Source organism: Hetaerina americana, unplaced genomic scaffold (assembly GCF_022747635.1).
Source record: "Hetaerina americana unplaced genomic scaffold, ioHetAmer1.1.p SCAF_3, whole genome shotgun sequence".
Taxonomy (NCBI): domain Eukaryota; kingdom Metazoa; phylum Arthropoda; class Insecta; order Odonata; family Calopterygidae; genus Hetaerina; species Hetaerina americana.
The window spans coordinates 101,199,456-101,223,057 of NW_027286874.1; the positions used below are offsets into that span (position 1 = coordinate 101,199,456).

General features: G+C 41.5%; 1 protein-coding gene across 1 annotated transcript in view; it reads left to right on the forward strand.

Annotated features, from left to right (window-relative positions):
- smash (smallish) overlaps positions 1-23,602 on the forward strand; it is a 358,678-nt gene that overhangs the window by 229,527 nt on the left and 105,549 nt on the right. The window contains exon 4 of the mRNA XM_071587737.1: positions 2,232-2,286. The gene's annotated coding sequence lies outside the window, so the exon portion shown is untranslated. The remainder of the gene's footprint in view (positions 1-2,231; positions 2,287-23,602) is intronic.

Below are 23,602 nucleotides of genomic sequence, written 5' to 3' on the forward strand. Positions count from 1 at the left end.
AGGAGGGGAGATGGGATGCTCTCGGAGGGCCATAGAGAGGGATGGATGTTGGAGGGAGGGTTGGATCGGTGGGATGGAGTGGAGCAGCTGCGTGTGCATGCGAGGGAGGGAGATGAGGCGAAGGGCGGCTCCCCTGCCCACTGCCCACCCTCCATTTCCCTCCCTTATGGCCCCTCCCTCCGAAGTTTTCAGCATCTCTCCCTTACACCCGAGGCCCTCTCTCCCCCCCCCTCTCCATCATTAAAATTAAAACAAGGCGAAGGCCTCGTGGGGTATGCAACGCGCGCGGCCCTCATCTTCTTCCCTCCCCCTCTCCCCACTCATGCCGTGCTCTGGTCCCCGTCCCGTCCCCTCCCACCCTCTTTTCCACTTCGTCTTCGGCCACCCTCCCTCTCCCACTCTCCCCCAGGGAGCCTTCCGACTCATTTGATCGCCACCAAAACGCTGAGTTTATCTCAAACGAAAAACCTCAGAAGACAGGGCAGGCCCTGTCCATTCCTCTGTTCAATCGTGAGCGACACGAATCAAGGTGGAACGACCAACACCGTCATCACGGGCGCCCATGGCACGTGTATTCAACATTTATTTCTCGTATCTTCGCTTTATCTACGTGCACCACGACACAAAAAATCTAAAAAAATTAGTTTCCAAATTGTCGTGAGGAAGTTTAAGGCATGTATTAATTTCAATGCTTTTACAGCGCCCCATAGTTTTTTTTATGTTTGCATTCTGTAACCTGGAGGGTGTTTTATTTGAATTTGAGACCACTCAATTCAAGGATATAATCATCGCTTTTTTAAAAATTCGGTGACGACATCCATCTATGCTTAGCATCGTAGTTCCTCAATCTTTTATCTCTTTTGTCCTTACCTTCCTTCCTAATAGCATTTTCCCATGAGTATTCATACTGAAGTCTTGGATTTTTCTCTCTACTATTCGAATTCATAGCTTTTATAAGAGTGATAATGCAAATGATGTTTGTTTCAAGTGGGTGTCTCGCGATTCCCGGGCAAGCCTCTCTGGGCACCTGCTGCTCCACCCAAGCGATGTGATTTTTCGGGTACCAGATCTTCCTGGGAAACCATAACCGGCACATGGAAAGGAACTGCCCTCCCTACCCTGATGTGTGAATTTCACACGCCATCGGCCTTAGTACGGTGGAATCTACCATCACCTACCAAACCGACCTTCGGGTTGATTACTGTATATATAAGAAAAACCATAAACACAGTCGAACCTGGGACCCTCCGGTCAGCAGTCCAACGCTCCACCCCCTGGAATACCGCGACCCACACTGTATGTATATATATTATATATATATATATATATATATATATATATATGCTTTTATATAAATATATTATATATATATATATATGCTTTTATATAAATATATATTATATATATATATGAGCATTCTCACACACATTCAAACACGAAAACCCGCCACATGGCGAACACATACGCATTCGCCTGGATACAGAATCAAGGAAAATGGATAGGAACACGTATAAAATACGATCCTCGGAAATTAATTCCAGTTGCTATCATCACTCGCCTACATCAAGCCCCCTGGTCCTCCTTTTACCCTTACACCCAGCGACTTCTTCCGCCCTAAATTCCGTCCTCGCTTCCCACCCCATTGGCTAATTCCCTGTGTTATCCTCTCCATTGAAATAAATGTTGCGGATTCTACTTATTCTCCTCACGTGTTATTTATTCTCCTCACTCCCCCTTGTTATTTTTTCTCTTGTACGAAATTCTTTCATGTTTTTACCTCTCCGAAATCTCTCCTCTTTTCTCTTCCCGTTTTATTACACCATTTCTATTTCCTTAAGAACTCTTCATTTTAACGTTTATAGTATTCTGCAAGGAATTATCTTCCAAATCTTTAATGGCTTTACTTGGTAATTCAGTTTTGTTGACAAAATCGCACACTAAAATTGCAAGTCACTTTAAAATATCCTTACTGTAATTATTTTCCTCCTTTATTTGAGTTTATCTCTCTATGACGCATCCTTCTGATTGGTGAAGTCTTTTTTTGAACTGTTAACATTCAGAATCAGTCCTAGCCTTCATATGTGACTAACCACCAGATCAAATATGTTTTTAATTTGTATATCTTTTTAACTGATGTGTTATAAATTTACGTAGCATTTATGACTCTCCATTATTTTCTATTGCATGGATGAAAGATCGGCAGTTTCTGATGTAATCTTTTTCTCTCTCAGGGTCACCGTCATCGCGTGAGGAATTTGTGACTAGCTTGGACACGTCTGTTTCTGAGTAAGTACGAGTCACATCTACTTCTTTGCATCGAATTTCATCTTTCGGTTCGTGTGCTTTGGTGCACTTAGTGTAATGTGCATGGAAACCCTCCCTGGAGTATATATTTACTAACATTTTCACTGTTAAGAATATTCCATCCAATGCGAACCGTCAAACATTCGTAAGGAAAATGTTTTCGATTCCTTTCTTAAATTTGCCAGTTGCTTTTGAAGAACTTTGATAACGGTTCGTGCATTTTAGCCTCACCTTTTGTACTGTTTATTTAAGGAAGTTCGGGTCTCACACCTGGTCACCATAAACTTAGCGAAGCAGCAGTATTGCTACCGAATAGATTTCCTTGGATTACGACGGTTAGCGTTCCAAGTGAACTGATTCGTTTTTCTCAGTTGGCTTACAGCCACTGTTTTAAGGAGGTAAATTTGGGGCTATAAATAAACTAGATTCGTAATTAAAGTCACCAAATTGCTTGAAAGCGTATTATCAGAGCTCCCATGATGATGGCAATCAAGATGAAGTAAGACACGTTGGGCGGTGCCATTAATTTTGACCAGTAATTTTAAACCGTCGTTTCAGAAATTAACTCCAGGAGGGTACGTTCCCTGCCTTGATAAGCGTCGGCGACTTTGTGAGGGTATTGTTGAGACAAAATGATTTAATGGTCTTCTTTAAAGGCTTAAGTTTTGGAAGAGAAGAAAAAGCACGCCGTTTAACTGTATACAGTGCCTCGTATAAAAATATTTTATATTACGGGACTGCTATTCACTCAAGTGGGTTCAGAGTGACTTTTTTTGAGTCGTGAGCCAACTCATGGGCCAATGTTTTCCATCCATTTTTTCTTTCAAGAGTCTTCCATCCTGATCGTGTTAACACCAAATCAATCTTGCGTCTTGGATAGTTTCACGGTTGTGCCAGGGTGAGTAGGTGGGTATTACTGTTGTCAGGGAAGCCAAAGATAAAGTATTTTAATCCCGACTCGGGAATGAAAGTTTTTCTTGCTCATTAACGTCTCCATGTATGTGTGTTGGAAAGTGTAGTAATATGAATGTTATTAATATTTTACAAAGTATGTATTAATTCCTTATTCTGAACTTACTAGGGGCGTCTGGTTAGTAATGTGTTAGTAATGGTCAATTTTAAGAAGGAAAACTTAAAAAGGTGTTTTAAAATGAGAAAAGCTTTAGAAATCGCTCACAAGTGATAACAATCCTTCTTTCATTCCAAATCACTACTTTACAAGTTTATTTATTCTTTCAATGCAGAAAAACTCATCAGGACAATGCAAGTTTTGTAAATTGTATAGAGTTATGAGTTGAAAGTTTAATTTTGTAATGGATTCAGCGTTTTTTTAAATTGAATTTATCGGTATAATTCTTTGTTTAGCGTAAAGTGAAACGTATACCGAAAATTGAGGAAGAATCTTTGACAAAAATCATATGAGTCGCATGTTTGTACGCCTATACCTAATGATGTTTGCACTAAATAAAGGCGGGGTAATGCGTATTTTGATTACCACATGTTGGCCTTGCATCGTACTCGTACGGTTTTATCGTATTTATTTGGTTCATTCCAGTAAAACATAACTGGAATTCTTGACGTTTCGTAAGCAGTGGTTTCTCATCCCATCCGTCGTTTCCCCTTTCCTTCCCTGCGGGGTCTCTCCGTCAGTTGCCAGCGCGGCTGTCACAAGGCCTGCCCCGTCCGCCGCCCTCCCAGCATCCCGAAACTCACTTTCCCCAGGACCCGCTGTTCCTTTATTGGCCCAATCACTTCCTTGCTCCCCCGAGAAGATACGCTCTGATGCTCACAGACGTGGGTACCAGAATCATTTCTTTGGCCTGCCACCCGTTCACTCTGCTGATGCTTGGATCTTTGAGTTACAAAGAACGAAAGTCGCCAAGAAACCATGGATTAATTCTTTTGTGAAGATAAATATTTTATCACTCAGTAAAGAACTCTCATTTAAGCCGGGTTCTTATGATTAACTATCTTATAAGGTACTTCATTAACTATTCGTCCATTCCTTCGGTCTACTCACTTGCGGGATTTGTTTAGAGAGAAAAACTCTGGTGTCTTATATTTATTCCTCCTTTCGTCATAATTGTTTCGTTTTTCACAAATAATTTATTATCTTAGACATTAGTTAGTGCGGAAAAATAATTCAATTGTAGCTAAATGGTACTTAAGACACTCTTATGAACCAATTTGGTGAAAGTATTTTAATTAGTTCACTTACAATATTATCTATCTCGTTCTCCTAGCCTTATTGAAATTTTCTCTCGGTATGTTTTAAATTAATGATAATCGTCGCCCAAGGTTTATGGTTAGTCATCTTGCCTAATTATGATAAACATCGCAAGAATGGAAAGCAAATGGCTCGTGATGTAAATGTCTTCAGGCCTTGAATCGATTGACTTAATTATTCCGAGAAAGGCCATCTTTGCTCGCAAAATCGTTTTCGGCTTATGAAAATAGGTTTCTCAGTTTTAATATCCACTTCATTTCTAAAGGAATAGTTTTCCCGCCTTACTATGTAATTGGTTAAAAAGAGCGACTGATCAATAATTTTAAGCGTTATCATTTTTTGAATTTAAGGAATTTTATTTCTTTCTAGAATGTGATACCTCGCTTTGACTCAATGCCTCTTTCTAATTGGTTAATTTGACGTTGACATTTTTTGAAATATTTTATGAAAGAATTATGATAATTATAATAACGCGAATTATGCATTTGTAGTGATTGGTTCGGTACAAAATTTCGAATTTATCTACGCATAGTTGGAGTCTGCGGTACTTGAGCCCCTTATATGCAGTTGGTCCCCAATCTCCATTACGAATGCATCAGTTAATTTTTGACAGCGTGGTTATTCCTTTTCGTCACCCATTCTTTGGGTCCCTTTACAATCATTTCCTTGGCTTACAAGGCTCCACCAAAAGCAAGCAACCTCGTCTGCGCATGCCCAAGGGTGATCGAAATCGATTTAACTTGTACCTCCCTTTTTGATCCGTACCGTTCTCTCGTATTTTTTCTACATCTCCTCTCTGAGTGGTTTACTCCTCTATACTCGTCCGACCTTTTTTATCCGATTCTGCGGCCTTCAGTGAAAATCCTTATTTCCACCAACCATATTTTAACTCCCTCCTTCTTCATAGTCGTTTCCACCCCTTTCCTCTTCCTCTACTCCTTCCCTGCTCTCCCTCCATTTCCCCCAGTTCTTCGCCGTTCGCTTTTACTCCTCTCTCATAACGGGAATCCATGGACAAGACTGAGGTGGTCCTCCGCTTCCAGGAGCCCGACTGGAGTTACACCAGAGCTCTTCCTATTACCGGTTGCGGGGCGGAGGTTAAAGAGTTAATGTAGCATTGCAGGGAGGGGGTGGCGAGGAACTCTGTTGCGCTGGATGAGATTGAAAATGAGATGTCGGGAGGAGATTATAGGCTATGGAGTTCATATTTCAACCCATATTCATGAAATGCGTCCATTAGATTCGGAAAATATAACCCCGTAAACCCTTTGTCGACTTAAAATATTTTACAGCGTCCTTCTGGCGTTGAAGTCTCCGCTACCTTTGGAAGGCTTCGGTGTTCTTCGCTGGTAGAATCAATTGTACTCCCAAGGATCGCATGTTTAATTCTTACTAAGAATGATCACATGAATTAAATGAGAAATTCTTGGAAATTAGTTCTCCTGTTTGATTATGCAATGGAAGATGACACATTCTCGCCTATATTTTTTTTATTAATGGCAGTGATAAAAGCTGACCGCAGAGTGACTGTTGCCTCGTAGGTTGTTAAAATGGAAATCCTTTTTCGACTGTTTTTACTCGTATTGACGATAAATATTTACGTGATCTCTGTCGGTCCTTTAGAGATATTTGACTATTTTCTGACGCAAATAAAAGCTTCAAAACATAACGAGGGTGAACTCTTGTCAGATACCCTTTAGGATAAATACTCATTGGACAAATTTTGAAAATGAGACTTGAAGGATGTACATTCTTGTACTAGTGTAGTCGAAGATGAACGTCGATAAGATTGACCATCTTCATCAGTATATTATTGTAAACCTATCGCAGGAGGATTGTAAATACATTATCTATTAAGCTTATTGAAGAATTGGGATTACTATAAATTCCCTGTTCTTTATTTTATAGCCACTCGCGTACTAAAAGATTACTTGCGTTCATATTCAGGAAATCGAAATATATTATTTAGCGCAATTACTGACAGGGGTACAGAGAGAAATAATGATATCGTTGATGAGGAAAGAGTTCATCGTCGTAATGAAAGTTTATCGTTGTAGAAAAGAGTTTAGCTGGTACCTAGCTACCTGGGATAGAAACGTTTATTTGAGGCAGGGGTGGATCCACAGTGGATCACCTTGTGTAATTTTTGTTCAAACGAGTTGGCTTGGTGAGCGGCATCTACGTATGTCCCGATTACAAGTTATTCTGATGCATTAACAGTTTAGATGTCTAAAACATTTATAAATGAGGAACGTAAATAAAATTTTAAAACACTTAGGACAATTATTTCATCCTTTCCACGTATATATGCCCCTTAATTGTAATTATTTTTAATCTCTTTTTATTCCAAGAATATAAATTCTAAATAACTGTTCTTATGTACCTATTATTATTCGTTATCCAATTTTAATTTGGAAGCTTTAAATTCTTGCTCTTCTGACTTGTTTCACGTATTATCTCTGTTCGCCGTTCCTCCTAAATGATTTTTCTACGACGGTGGAGATAGAACAGGGTAGTTAATCGAGGAAGTTATTCTGGCTGAAGTTTGTCGGTCATTCATGCGGGAAGTCTTCTCGAGTTTGACTTTCCTCGTCAGTTTTCGAGATTAACAGATCTGCGTCATGCTTTACTCTTCATCCGAACCTTATTAATCACTTTTCCGACTGACGGAATGACTCTGTAATGGCGCGATGACGGTGTAAACGTGGCCTAATTTTAATTTCCCTCCATAAAGGTGCAAATAAATGAGGACTTGGATTATTGCTTTTCCATGGAGCGACCCTTTCTTCCCAGGGGCTGTCCTTCGTTCCAGGCAAAGGGATTGAGATGTAAGGTATTAGGGGATAGCAGGATGAAAAAAATGAGATGGATGTTCTTTAATGGAGTAAGGGAATGGTCGTGGTTTCCTTCTTCCGGTCGCGAGCGTCGTGGTGTGGGGGACGTGCCTTGTTTTTGCTGCGCTGAGTGTACATAATGTACTTGCATACTCCGACTCTTTCTTCTGGGCTTTGGGGAGACGGGATGTGAAAAGTGAGTGGTGACAGTGTGTCTCTTTTTCCAGGATAGAAGGAAGGGGTGTTGGGTGGATGAGAAGTGATTCCTGTATATCCCTCTAAAGACGTAAGACTTGATGGGCGTACCTATATGTATACATTTCTCGCTTCTTTTTTCCTGTGGTTGAGAGCATGGGTGGAGTTGTATGACGCTGAAGCAATGGCGGGAGAATGCTAAAGCAAGGCGCCGTTCGGAAATTTCGGGAAAAGGAAAGTTATATCATTTTTTATTCTTTTGACCGATCGCATTTCCCTTGTTATTCACGGCGGAGCTCTTTTACCGGAGAGCCCTTTTACATTATTAAGCGGCAAGTTTCCGCTACCGAAGCTCACAAATAAGGGCGCTTAGCAAAAATTCCAGCACAAGCCAAACGCTGCAGCAATGATGATTTCATGAATGCGTAACATACAATATTTATATGTTCATCGCAGTAATTGCGACGTTCGAATGTATTCTCTGACTATATGGAGAGTAAATACTTCGCCGGTGCTGGTTAGCAAAGATGATTTTTTTTCATTATGGTTCTGCGACGGTTCTGATATTCATAATGGTTATTCGTGCTAGAGTAGCATGAAAGCAGTGATATGGATGTTATGCTGAGGGAAATTCATTTTTTTCGGGGCTGTCTTTTGTTTTAATGCAGCCCTATGACTAACTTGGTGGTTCCCATAGATGAATATGGTCTTCTTTACTGTAACAAGGGACAGTTAATATGGTTTGAAATAAAGAAGAACCTACTCTGTTTGGAAGATAGATTCTCCTGAAATGCGGATCGTCTCACCCTTAGAATTGGGGCGTCAAGTTTTTACAGCATTCTCTACAACCGCACGGGGTACAGATTGTGATAAATGTAGCTGAATGACAGTAATCAGTGCGGTCGCGAGAGGGGCTAGATTTCTCAGGGGTTAAGAGGGCTGCTTTTCCATCCAATTCAGTGGTGATGTCAACCTCACTCCCCCCCCCCTCCCTTCCAAGTTCTTGTGCCGTCCGCGGAGACGGTACGCGAAACTCGAATGAGATGGTCAATAACCAGGACGCATCCTCCGTCCGCAATACACCGGATTATGAATCCCATCTCCAGAGAGATTTGCAACTTCCTCCCAGGTCCGCCGTTATGTTTCGCCCTCCAACCCTCCCCCCCTTCGGCCTTCCCTCCACGAAGAGAGGGAGAATGAGGGGGCGTGAGCTCCTCACCGCCTGCCCTCCCCAGACAACCGCTCCTCCTCACTAGTCTCTTTGCATTCCACGCTCGCGCCTCCGTTTCTCTCTCTCTCGCTCTTGTATCCTCCCCCGGCATGTTATCCGGACGCCCTTGAAACCCAATCGCACCGAGGAAAATATTCCGCTTCTCTTTTATTTTGGCAACCACCTACATTTCATCCCAGAGTCCCTTTCTCTCCGTTTTCCCTCGCCGTCTCTCTCTCTCCGAATATTACATTTAGTTGTTCTCAAGTCGAAGACCTTGAGCAGCAGAAGATGATGGGCACTCTCTTTTTAAGGTATGTTTTTAAATTCCGCGAAGGAATTTCGTTTCCTCTCCCTCACCCGTTACCTTTTTCGAGGAACCGGATCCTCAAATAAGGAAATGTGGAGTAATAATCCGACCTGTGTAATCCACCCATTGTGTGACAATCCTGGCAGACGAACGATCCTCTGCGAAATCAGATACGTGCTTTCTTTTACTGCATCCTCATACATTTTTCAACTCTAACCTTCGTGATTGGTAAGAGTTTTGGAACATCCACGGTTTTCCGGAGTAAACCTCGCGATTAGTTGGTTATGGCTTTAATTAAACTGTCACACCAAAGAAGGAGGGTCGGAAGTTTCCTCTTGAGGTGACCTGCCGGCGAAGTTTAAGTAAAGTCAACTTCAGTTCCCGCGGGAACTCGTTACTGGAATTATTTCATTATTTATGTAGCACTTCATGGAACCCGATGAAATCGATCATACTACGACCAACCGACACGATAGAGATACAAGACCCGGAGGAGGTGTTTTCGTGGCAGTTAAAAGTCATTTTGAAAGCAGGCAAGTTTCATTTGAGAATAATAACATAGAAAGTGTTTGGTGCACCTTAATACGGACCAATCAACCCAACATAAATGTATGCTCTTTCTACAGACCTCCAGACTCAGATTTGAAAACACTTCACACCCTCAACGATCAAATTTACAATTTTACACGTAAATATAATAACAGCATAAACATAATTGGTGGCGACTTTAATCTCCCTGGTATAGATTGGGACAACAATATCGTTAAATCTGGGACCCGCGATCGCGAATCTTGCAATTCCATGATAAAATTGGCTCAAAGAAACTCCCTCCATCAAGCAGTACGCATGCCCACCCGTGGAAAGAACATATTGGATCTATTCCTTACAAACACGCCTGAACGTATTATTAGTGTATCAACTGATGAGGGCTTGAGTGACCATAAAGCAATTAATGTCCACTTGGACATAGAAATTAAAAAGATCATTAAACCAAAAAGAAAAATTTATAATTACCATAAAGCAGACTTTGAATCCTTTGCCAATCAATTAAACTCTTCACTACCCGAGTTCAAAACCCGCTTAAGTCATGTCAACGTGGAAGAAACTTGGACAGAATTTGTCAATATCATGCAAAAAGGAATCGTAGATTTCATACCTATAAAATACGTTAAAGCAAATCGCGACCCCAGGTGGTACAATAAAGACGTTAGAAAAGCCCTTCGAAAGCAGAGAATGCTACACTCTAGGGTAAAGAGGGCAGGCGTGAACACATCATCCCCTGAGAATAAACAATTATGGGACACATATAGATCCTCCAAAATTGAAACCAAAACACAATTACGTAGCGCTTTACTGGACTTTAAACGCAAAGTACTTTGCGAGCACTTGGACACTGACCCCAAAGCTTTCTGGTCATATGTTAGGGAAGTAAATGGGAGTAAACAAACCGTGGCATGCTTAAGGGATTGTAGCAATATAATTCATACAGACAGTGAGGGTAAAGCTAACATCTTAAATTCATTCTTCCAAAGCGTTTTCTCGAATGATGTTGCCACCGCATATCTCCAAGAAACAATACATACTCCACCCATGGAAAAAATAACAGTGGACCAACAAGGAATTCTAAAATTGCTTAACGAGATTAAACCCAACAAATCCCCGGGTCCCGAAAATATACCAGCTAGGGTGATAAAACATTTAGCTCCAAACATTGCCCCGTACCTTGAATTTATATTTAACAAATCCCTCACAGAGTGCAAAGTACCTAAGATTTGGAAAACCGCGCAAATAACGCCTATTTTTAAAGGTGGTGACAGGGAGGATCCCAGTAATTACAGACCTATATCTCTCACTTCTATCTGTTGCAAAATCTTAGAGCACATAATTGTCAGTTCAATAATGAGACACCTTGACAATATTAACTTTTTAAGTGACAATCAACACGGATTCAGGAAAACTCGCTCCTGCGAAACCCAATTAGGATTATTTACACATGATTTACTTTTATCGGGTGAGAGAGGGAGGCAAGTGGATGCCATCTTCTTAGATTTTCAAAAGGCATTTGATAAGGTCCCACATGGTAAACTCATTCATAAATTAAAGGTCGCGGGTATAAATAAGGGCGCCATAAGTTGGGTTAAAGATTTTCTTTCGGAGCGGGAACAGAGGGTAGTCCTTGATGGCGCTAGTTCCGACAGCGTTCGAGTCACGTCGGGGGTACCTCAGGGAAGTGTGATCGGGCCGTTGCTTTTCTTGATTTTTGTTGACGATTTGAACCGCGAAGTGAAAAGTAAAATTAGGATGTTCGCGGATGACACGGTGATCTATCGGGAGATATCTGGGGATGAGGATCGTTTTATTCTAGAGCAGGATTTAGATTGCATTACTAAATGGTGTTCTAACTGGGGATTGACTCTAAATTATAATAAATGTTCAGTGGTAAATTTCTTTAAAAGATCAACGGGATTTGCTTACAAATTAGCTGGAGGTGACCTAGCAGTAGTTGATACGGTGAAATACCTAGGTGTCACATTCACAAAAGACTTAACTTGGGGGACTCACATACGTAAAGTCTGCGGTCAAGCATATACAAAATTGGGATTCATTTGACGCATTGTCGGCAAAAGTGACTCGAAGGTCAAGGAACGTTGTTACCACGCTCTTGTAAGGCCTCATTTAGAATACGCATGCAGCGTGTGGGATCCGAGTGAAAAAGGTCTCATTCGGGAAATTGACAAGGTTCAACGCCGGGCAGCCCGTTTTGTAAAAAATTCCTACGATAAAACGCAAAGCGTCACCGAAATGCTCATGGATTTGGGGTGGGAATCATTGGCTGAGAGACGATTCAATGCAAGATTGAAATTATTAAATAAATTTAGATCCGCATGTTTCAGCACCGAGGTCTCGCAAATTATTCGTACTCCTACATATATTAGTCGCTTGGATCATGCATATAAAATTCGGGAAATAGATGCCAGAACTAGCCGACTCAAGGACTCCTTCTTCCCACGGACAATACGGGATAGCAACTGCAGGGTTATAGATAGCAAAAATTCCACTTGCCACCCTCAGCGTCTAAAAAATAATTAGTTGTATTTAAATGCATGCTCTTCCACTAACCTTATGTGTTTTGCTATAATAACCCATTCTTTCCGAATGACCTCATTCATGTTCTGTTCATCTGTTTTTAAGTTTCCCTTTCAATCCCTCGTCCCTCTCCGCGGGGGCAAATTCCTGCTACCTGCAACGTTGGGTCGCATTCCCTGCCAATTAGAGACTCTTTGGGGATAGAGTGTTTCGTGGTGCATTTTCATGTGGTAGTGATGTTTCAATTTCTTGCTTGTTGTGTCCTGGCTTCCGTGTTGGTTTAGGGTGTTGTAGAATGTCTTTCGTGCTGCATCATGGGGTGCAGTTTTTTAGTTGTTTTGCGGTATATGTGTTTGCATGAGTGTTGGATGAAGGGATTTTTGCATGAGTGTGTGCGCTGCTGTGGGTGTAATTTTCCGTGTTGTTTTTTTTGCATGTGGTATTTTTCTTTTTTACGGTTGGTGACCTAACACCCCCCGCCACACGCCCTTGCGGCGGCTTGCGGGGTATTATGTAGATGTAGATGTAGATGTAGATACTTGCTCAACTTCTTCGTCCGCCAAGTCCGACTTCCGATTGATTTATCTAATGGGTATCCAGAAGCCTTGACATTCTCCCCTCCCTTTTATCGTTGCGATTTGCATCTGACGGCTGCGGCCTTGGTCTTTGCAATTATATTATTTACGCTCATTCGCCAAGACTCGGAGCCTTTTTTATTAAATCTCGGCGCTTGGTTGCACCGCCGCCCCTCTCCTCCCGGGGGGCCTCTGGAATGTTCGCCCCTTTCGCCCTCGTTCCCCCTTCTCCCGTCGTCCTTGGCCGTTTGCCTCTTTGCTTCACTTGCTGGGAGGAGATTATCGCAGTCTTCCTTTTATTATGTCACATTTCGCATGCCAAACAATCGAATGTCAAATAAAACCCCTCTTTGCGTTGTTCCCCACCATGGCAATCATTCTTCGACAACGCCTACATTTCCCGTGTGGATTTATTCTTGTAGGGTTTTCAGCAATCGGAACTTCATGACCCATATGCCGAGTTGTTTCACTTTTAAGAAACAGACTAGGTTAATTACAACTTTGCTAAGAGTTATGGGGGAAATAAATGTTATTATTATATAAATCTCGTTGCAATTGGGTAATTGTCCTGGTGTGACGACGGCCAAGTTTGGTCAACGGTCACTCTTACAATTCATTAAAATATGTACATACACAAAAAGAACAGAGATAAGACAAAATTCTTCCAGGCAGCTAGGCAAAATTCAAAACTTCGAGGCAGCTAGTTCCTTTCAACAATATTTCTGTTTAAAAAAGAGTGTTTTTTCTTTTTTTTGCGTTCTTATTTTTATTTTAAAACTGTGGTTGTTTTTTCCCTTAAAGTTTGGTTTTTCTATCTCTTTCCATAAATCTTCCCACGCTTCGTCATTTTTAACAAGTCTATACATTGCGCCTAACCTACTCCTTTTTCTTCTATTTTCCAACTCTCCCAGTATATCCAAAATATCCGTGACACTATCTGTTCTTTTGTACCTTCCGAGTACACATTTTGCTGCCTTTCTTTGAACTTTTTCTATCTTATAAATATGTCCCACCGCATATGGATACCACGCTATGAGCGAGTATTCTAGGATAGGGCTAACCAGTTCCTTATATGCTTTTCTTTTGTGGCTGCGCTACTTCCTTTTAAATTTCTCATTACCCGAAGAAGTACTTTAAATGCCTTCCGTGTCACATTTTCTACTTGGACTCTCCACCCAAGATCCCTAATTAAGTAAATTCCTAAATATTTGCATTGACTGCTACATGGGATTCTTTCTCCAAAGGGGTGTAAATTTCCCTTTGTGCATTCTTTTTATTTGAAAAATTTATATGCTTACTCTTACTCACATTAATGTCCAAATTATTATTTGTAACCCAGTCACCAAGGCGATCGATGTCATTTTGTAGTATTACGCGCTAATTTACATGCTCTACCCGTCTGTAGGTATAATGCAGTTCATATCCTCCGTACGGGTTTCGTTGATTTGTTTTTGACCAAGAACTTTTCTCCCTCTTTAAGTGAGGAAATCTAAACAATAGCAGCATAGGTACCGGGACGTTATGTAATTTGTGGGCTTTCTTGTGTTTTTGTCATGGCGACTGATTTCCTGAGATGTGAATTAAATGAAAATTTGAATGAAACGAGATCCAAGGCATAAGTACGCACATGTATTCTCTCACGAGCGGTTATCTTTTTTCTGTAAATATATAGTATTTTGCCCCCAATGCGGCTTACGTTGCCTTTGAATTTTTTTCAACGCTCCCAATAGTATCCGACTTAATGGAGAATCCGGTGACTAGTGTTCTTTTCATCTCTTAAGCGAATTTTAATTTTAGAATTGCCATTTCCGTAGATATCTGAAATTTGCCACTTCTTAAGCAGTTCTTATGGTAAGTTTAAAGGCTGACGAGGACTTCAAGATTTAATGCTTCTCCTCTCTTGTTAGTTCCCTGGAGCCCAGACGGCTTCTCCTTTCGTTCCTTTATCATATCAGGTCCGAGAATTTCAAGCTGGAGAGCTCACGAGATAAGATTTGACTTGATGGCCTTCTGGGATTACTTACTGAGAGGTTACTTCTGTCGCTCTAATCACTCTCCCCCGGTGAGAGTTTCGTTTGCGCATGCCTACTACTAAAGAGTATTTATTTTGTGCTCGACGATGGCGCCCGTAAGCGTACACAAAGGTTGTCTGCAGAATGATGAACTATAATCACGGGGTTGAACGACTGTTATTATCACTCGAATCGTCATCAGCATAACGGCATTAATGAGGGTTCTCTGGCTCCTTTCCTGTCGTCGGCCCAAATCACATCGCGTGACGAGAGCGTCTCTGAGATGACTGGCAAACTACTTCAGAACCTTCTCGCATCAATCACCCAGACGTAACCGTTTAATTTATCTCGAGCTTTAACTGAGAATTAAAAAAATAAGTACTCGCGTACACTAATTTCTAAAATAAAGTGCTCTCACGTTTTCCTGTCAGTCATGGGTTCAGTTTGCAAATGAGTGGATAGTGGTAGAATTTGTTTCCTTTGAACTTTAGATTATGTGGTGCCCCAGGTATCTGGCATTTGTGTTTAATTTTCTTGGAGTTCTCTAGTACTTTCTTCAGACTACGTAAATGGTGCGACTATCCGAGATTTTGTGATTGAATGTGTTGGAAATTTGTAAACTTGCCTTCTTAATGTGTTCGAGGCTGTTGGTCGTTGGACCGATGGAGGTATTACACGCTATTTGAAGAAAAAAATTGTTTCCAATTACCCTCACGCAAGCGAAAACAGAAGATTTATTGGGCCGACATACCTGTAATCATTTTCTCGTAGAATTAAGGACAATCTGGTTAAAAACAACTCCTTGATTATTATAGAAAATGTTGCGTTTTCATGTGATGTTTTTCAAGTGACTGCCCAGGAATGACTCCATTTTTATTGCAAATTAATGCTGTGCGATTGATATTCTGAGCATTTGGTGAAAGACAAAGGAAAGGATTGAATTGCTCTCCGCGATGGCTTTGTCCACAATGGATTTCTATTCTTCGCCAGCCTAATAAGATTAACTACAATATGTGCTTCGATATATATTCAGAACAAAGAAAATCCCGAATAAAAAATATCCGTGAAAATATGTGCTGCTGCTGGCCATCCTGTTTCCTTTTTTACGAAGAAATGGCTGCAACTTCAATGTTGGAGCTGGGGGAGGAGGAAGGAGGGACTGGGAGGGCTGAATTCCTCAAAAGCATGGCCAAAAGTCTAAATTTGTGGCTACGTAAAGTTTTTATCGAACGATGCGACGCAAAATGAAATCGGGTCGGGAATTTGGGAGGAAACAAAATACATACGTTCTCTGCCCTGGCGAGGCGCTGATTCACCATGTTTTCTCGAAGTTTTGATGGGCGTCTCGTGAAAATAAACCCTCCGGTGGCGGAGTCCCAGGCGTCCGTCGCTCTTGTTTTGGACCCGCGGAATACGCCCTCATTCCGCCAAATACAAATCTTCCTCCCCCTCCGAACTTGTGACTTCGACCTCAGAGGGGAGGCGGTCGGGGGCGGCCTCTCGCTCGCCCCTCCCCCCTTCCAGCCATTTCTGTCCCTTGCTTAATCTTCCATCGAGCGCATTCACCCTACCCAGACCTTCCTCTCGCGAGCAACCCCCCAGGGCACCTGCTACTCGCTCTCTCCTGCCCACCGTTCCCCCCTCGCCCCCCGAAACACTATCCTCGCAACCCTCCGCGTCGGTGCAAAGCGATCGTTAACCCTACGCCCTCCGTGCCCTCGCGAGAATTCATAAGGAACTCCTTGAAATTAATGCGATATTATGAGGCGGATGAACGCCAGCTAATTTGAACACAATGAAAAACAGTCTGAAGCTGAATATTCAATACGGGTGTAGTCAAAAGAGGGCTCTCGACCTCGGGTACTGCCATAATGTGTGAGCCTACCGAATTTTCTCAAGGTAATGCCGGGGTTGGAGGCAGTGAGTTGGGGTAGGGCTTGTGAATATGATCGGTGACCCTTGGGCAACCTCCCGGATCCATTTTTATTATTGAATTTATCAGTTTCCGGCCCGCCGGAAGCCTTTAATTTAAGCGATTAATGTTTTTTTTCTTTATAATCTTTGTAGTTACATTCCAAGGGGTATGTAGGGTTTTAGTTGGATGTGATTTTTTTATGACTGAACTCAGTGCGTTCTTCAGATATATGATCAATTACATTGACATTGATTGTTGATAATTGTGGCGTGCGAAGTCCAAAAAATACAGTTTTATGACTCCGCCTAATGAATATTTCCTTTCGGCTCTTTAACTCCGGTTTGTCGTGACCTCACCCCTCTCCCCAATTTTATACACGTTGTTTTTTCGGTCGATGGGTGATAATGCTTAAAATCAGGTTTCAACTTAATAAAATCACTTCCAGCTGTGGAAATAGAGGATATATCCATATACATGTTTGAAGGTTAACACCATTGCCAGTTGAGACTCCTTGGGTGATGCAAATCAATGTTCGAGAGCATCAGTTAAATAAATTATCAAGAATAAGTTGAGAAATAAAGAGAGCAGATGTTGGGAGAAGGGATTTTTCTTGATTTTTATCACGACCTTCGGAGGCCTCGCCTTTTGCGGATGATTGTATATTGTGGAATTTTGGCATATCTCATTGCTAAGGTGATGAAATATGTGACTATTTCTTGATATAAATATGTATTTCCCATGCCTGAAGGGGGTGATTTTCGATGAAATAATTTTTTGCACGATATTCAAATTGTGACGGTTGAAGACCACTGCGTTAGTCGCACCTCTGCCTCACGCCATCTTAACGTTTTGGTCCTAGGGAAGTATTCTAAAATGACTCGGGGACCTTGTGCGTGGTTACCTTCCCCTGTCCATTCCGTCTCATCGTTTGAATTCTTGTGAATAATATTGTGTCAAAGGAGCTCCGGATGCTCCCCGTTTTTATTCCCTCGCCTTCGCGGGGGCGTATCTCGGACGGCGTTATGACGCGAGGGCGTGCGAAAGGAGGCGGGATTGAAGAGGGGGGCGAGGGAGAAAAGAGGAATCCTGTTTACGCGGTGTAGCAACGATGCGAATTCCGTAATGTAAATTAATCCGCCCACCCTTCTCTTTCCCCGGTCACGGATTGTTGGCGTCCACGATGCACACCCTCCCTTTGCTATTCAGGTGCGAGCCTCGACGTGGAGAAAAGCACCCACACCCCTATCCTGCTCAAAAACGGTCGCGCACCATCGCTAACGTTTATCAGTATCGTCTCACTCCTCTGAGCATAGTGTCCTTCTTTTATTCTCTGTGGAGGGGAATGCAAGTCCTTCTAATTTAGGGTCGACGCTTTTTCCGTCATCTTAGGTTCTCCATTTCTCCCCATTCATCCCACCCCCACGCACGCCCACCCTTTCTCTCCATGCCGTCTCCCAGGGCATGCCTCGGCCCCGCGGAGAATAAGTGTCTATTAATAAAGTGTTTTTCGGGTCCTTTTCCCCCCCGATGGGAAAGGTGTTTTTCGTTGGGTGGATGGATTTTCAGTGGCGGAGGGATGGCGGGGTGATGTCTTCGCTCCCTTTCATTCCGTTACTCGGGCCGACGAAGAAAACCATCTCATCGCATCCCCTTATTTTTCTTTCCGGAGAGAAGTGCTCGCGGCTTCTTTGGTGATACATCTGACTCACCCTTTATTTAAAAATCGAACTTGCGTACTCTCCTCCCTACCCGAGCACCATCCTCATTTCCTCCACTGCTCACGTGCGCCGCAGTAAGGTGTGCATATTTATCATAATGTGGAGGCTCGTTCTATGAGCTGTTAAAAAAACAGATTAATAATATTCTTTGAAATGTGAAAATTGACGCTGATCTTAAATGACTAAATCGTGAAGTTAAATTAGCTTTGCATGAAGGTTAAAATTCTCTTGAAATATCCCCAGCGTTTTGAGTTAGAACTACATTTAAAAGTAGTTTGGTGGGATAAACAGTGTCATTTTCCAAGAACATCATTTGTTAGGGTAACCTCGAAAAGATTTAAGCGTGATGGCTCAAGGCTCCCTGGGCCCAAGGCGTTGTAGGTTCTCATGCATTCATTAGAAGCCAAGGGTTGATGGTTTTTGTTATGTCAGCACTTACGAGAGCTTTCCTTTTCATTAAGGCCTTGTGAGCTAATTGACGGTTCTCTGATGAAAATCCTTCCTGCGGTACGAACCATAACTTAACATGGAAATAGAGGAGCACAGTTTTCTGAATGAAACGTGCTTCATTCTGTAGCTTCATTCGTGAAATAACTGTAGTTACTGAAAGGCATGACGAACCATTTGACTAAATGGCATCGGTGTTTTATTTGTCTTCTATATATTATGAATTATTTCACAGCTATTGGTAGCGATTGTAAGCCTTTTTTAAGTCCTTGAGTTCAAGAACCTTCACAGAATTCAATATGAGAAATTTTTTGATAGCACCGTATGTCATGTTGAGCAGGTTTTTTCTTGCGTTATTCATTGATAGAAACTATTCCAATAGCCAAGAGACGCTTCCAGTGGAGCCTCTTAGTGTATACGCCTATCTTCTAGCCCGTGGCATTGGTTTTTCATTGATTTTCTTTTCGCCCACATAGAATGATATTATTCACTGTTACTGGTTTCAGCTTCCGTATGGTGGCTCTCATTTTTCTCGTTAAATCGTTCTTAGCATTCGAACGACATTGCCTGAAATGGCGAGTTATATGATGCTGGGCATTTTTAAAGCAGTAGCCGGAATTATGGCCCTGGTTATAGCCGTAAAACTCAGGGATATCAGCTGAAGTACCTCAGCTCGTTTTTTGGGATTTTACCATAAATATCCATAAAATATTTCCTTCGGGCCATATCGTAGCCATTTAAAAGTTCATCTTATCCATTGAATGATAGGATGTTAAAAACAACTCCACCTTTTCTTTCAATGAAAATGCCCCTAATAAGAAATTGCGGCGATTGGATCACATGATCAGTGATATCCTCTTGCCGTTTTGAAAAATGCCAATTTTCTTTTGCTGCAGCGTAATACGTACTAACTCCTCACTGTTTCTTTCCTCTTTGAATGTTTGATGATATTGTTTCATTATTTTTGAATTATTCATGCCATCGGCTAAATGATTATGTTACGCGTTCGGTAGTCTTGCAGTGTAGGCTGCTTAGTTGTAAAAGCTTATGGACCTTGTGGATTTGTAAGGAGGGCTTCGGAATAGTCAGAAGTCGTAGGTGTATATCACAATATAAGTGGATGTAATTGGTAGTCGTTAATCCTATGTATGGAACCTTTTATGTTGACCAATATCGTATCCGAATGGACTTTTCTACCAGTTTTGATTAGGGAAGTTACTATTCGGAGATACTGACGATAGCATTAGTTACAGTCTCCTTTTATGAGCCATCAACTAAAGTATCGGCTTCTACCTTTCAAACAGACGGGTCCATATTTTACTCCCCTCTGTATAGTTGCCCTCCTTCCTCAAGCGATGGGTTAATCCACATAATGATGACACCGCGCTTTGGCATGTGTACAACATCAGGCCATCGAATGGCGTGCGACAGGTTGGAAGCCCGTCAAGTGTTAAGGAGATATTATGCTGTTAAATCACAAAGGGAGGAAATGATTTCATGTCACCAAATACCAGTTGAGCTACTCTGATTGAAGAAACTATGTTCATTCATTTTTTGTTGCGTATTTTCGATGCTAGAGGATTTTAAAGGAATCACCGTTAACGCGATTAGTATATAAAGTATCATTATTAATTTAATAACGAGTCAGATTAAACCTGGTTTTGTAAATATTTTTTTTTGTCGATTGGGAATGAATAATCGATACCATTAAAATTGTTATGATGGACGAGGAGTGAATTTTGCCTTGGAAATACGCCGTGTGTCTGCGTGGATTTCAAGGGCGCGTTTTATGCTCACACGTGATGAGCGAAATAATTTAGAAGCGAGCAATGATTCATTATAACGGAAACCGCTACCACGTCCCCGTCAAATCCCATTCCCCTCTCCCATCGCCAAATTGCTCGCAGTCGGGAGGATTCATCGTGTGAATGTGTGAGGGAGCGATTCTGTTCCCAAGTGCGCATGATGGTAAATGGTTATTGTTTTGCGAGCGGGGGAAAGGTGGGGGATTTTGTTTTGGTTTCAGCGTGAATCGGGAGTGGAATATGTCTCCCTGAATGGCTGGCAGCGGGGGGGGGGGGGGGGGGGAGGCGAGATATATCGTGCGTGCGGAAAATGCGTCCCGCAGTGCGTCATTCCATTGTTTCCACACATCCCCCCCCCGCCTTCAACCCCTTCCGTCCTCTACCACCCTCTCTGCTCCACTCCGCTTCGCCGTCGTTGGAAAGGGTGAAGGAGTGGGTTGTCAGGGTTGCGGTGGGAAGGGTGGTCCATTTCACACACCCCGTACCAATCCCCCCTTTCTCTCTTTCTCACTACTCACTCCATTCCCATTTAATTCAAAACAAGTGACAAACCCCATCTGATGTGATTGGATCCCCATGTCAAGCTATTCTCTCCAAAAAAAGTCCCCCTTCTCCAGGGGTTAATTTCCATACCCCCTGTCCCCTTCTTCGGTGGCTTATTTTAGATCCAAATCGTTCCCCCCCCCCCTTACCACCGCTAAATTGAGTTTGAAGTGGATTTTTCCAATGCCGAGAGAAATTGGTTTTTTTAAGCTAATTAACCAACGCAAAACAAGTTTGTTTTTGTCATTTGGAGTTGATAGCGTGTAGTTTAAACTATTTCCCAAATATACTCATCCTAACGTAATTAAGCAATCGATTTTTTTCTATTGGAAATTCCCAGGGACAAACACTTAGAAATTATATTCCTTTAACCTTAGATGTTAGAGGTATGTTACTAAAGCAGAGGAGAAGTTAGGGTTTTTGATGGCTTAGAGGGTTGGAGAGAGAGAGAGAGCTCACTAACTCTGAATGAATTAACTTCTCGGATGTAATTTTCTAATGGAAATGGTCTCGCGTTCGCATGCATGTATAACAGGAGTTAAAGAGCTTTTCAAAAATTCTAAATGAAATACTATATCTGTTGACTTAAAATAATCAAATTTTCAGCTTTCCTGATTTTGACAATGAACTAGTTCAGTATCTAACTTCGTCGTAAAGCCGCTAAATCAGACCCAGGCCAGCGACCGGGAAATCCGGGAAAGGTCGATAAAATGGACGCAACCGTTAAAAATCGGGGAATGTCGTGTAAAGATTGGTATTGGTTTCCGTGACCAGCATTATTAAAAGAAATTAAGTAATTTTTCACTTTTAAAAGCAACTAAAATTTGAAAAAAATACGATTTTTGAATTGCAAAAGTTCCTACGTGACCTGTAAAACTTATAATGTACCTAACGCAATGGTGTAATTCGAATGGTGCTGTCTATTCGTTTGAATACTGTTTATGATGTCTGCCGCGGAAAGTCTATAAGCCTTTGACTATTTAAACCACCCAGGTGCGCTTGGCGATATCTACTCAGAAGGTCCGATCAAGTACTATTACCGTATCGACTTATAGAGAGAGACAGGAACAAGATGAAGCCAACGGAATGAGTACACCTGGAAGTATGATTCTGCTTCCCTAGCGTTTTATTATTTTTTTCGAAAAATAATATCATAAAAAAATTAGCTTGTGAAAGAGTTTATACCTTCTGAAAGATGTATACCCTATTTATCTTGTTAGATCTTCCCATGCATGTCGATTAACCACCTATCGAGGTGTGATAAGGTAGGTCATTATTACAAGATGGTCATCCAAATACCAGATACGTCGTCGTACGAATGTAAACCACTTTTCCGAGTGAAATCCATTTAGCATCATTAATAAAAGAAAATGAAAGGTGAATCCGCCAGTAACATATTATTTTGCATCTTTTTACTGAAGATCTATTGATGAATTGTAATACTGTTACCATTTATTAATCTTCGCTTTGCAAAGTTTTCTTTTTGAGAAACATAAGTAGAAGAGATACTGATGTAGCGAGCCATATTTACTAAAATATCTATAAACACGATGATCCCTCTGCATGAAAATGTTCGCAATTGCTTGAAGTATGTTTGCAGAAAGTCAGCGGCCATCTCCTTCTCACTTGGCAAACCTAGAGTGAATGCAGAAGTTTTGTCTGGTGTGTCTAGTGTAAACTTTCATGCAATTTGGAGTGGTTATGTAAAACCTATAAAACCCCAAATATTTAAATACAGATAATGATAATAGATATTTTCTTTAAATCACCGTTATGAAAATGTGGTTCACTTTTTCTCTGTCAAGCATTTTTCACGTTTTTAACTAGGGGGTCTGGAAACCTTTTCCGAATTCCTTGGCTGAATTTTATGTTTCTCCGAAAGTGAAGGTCGAATCAGTTTTGCCACCTGATATCTCTCTTTGAAACCTTGAGTTTTCTTGCTCTCAAGGACGTAATTTCAAGATATTTTTAATGGATCATAAAGAGAAATACTAATTACCAACCAAGAGCTCGCCGCATTTCCAAACATGCATCTCCTTTTTTTTATTCGGATTAGTTTTTATGGCCATTTCATTTTTTTTGAGCGAACACCTCAGCTTGGACATTTGCTTTGCCGACTTCTCTCCCGCGAAGTCATGGAAATTTTGGACCAAGCCTGGAAAAGCAGCAGATTTCGTGATTGCGTTTTGCTGGCCACCGTGAGGTCTGAATCAGGAAATATAGCCATGTCGTAATTGCCTCATTTTGTATGCTAGTGACTCCGTGGTTTGATTCAATGCGCCGCAATTGGAAGGATTTGAAATAGAAGAGCTCGAATGCTTGACTAAAGGAAAGAAATTGAGACATACAGAGTTATCGGAATCAACCCTCTCTCGCGATGGATTAAGCTTAATCCGCATCCACACTCTCGCCAATATTCT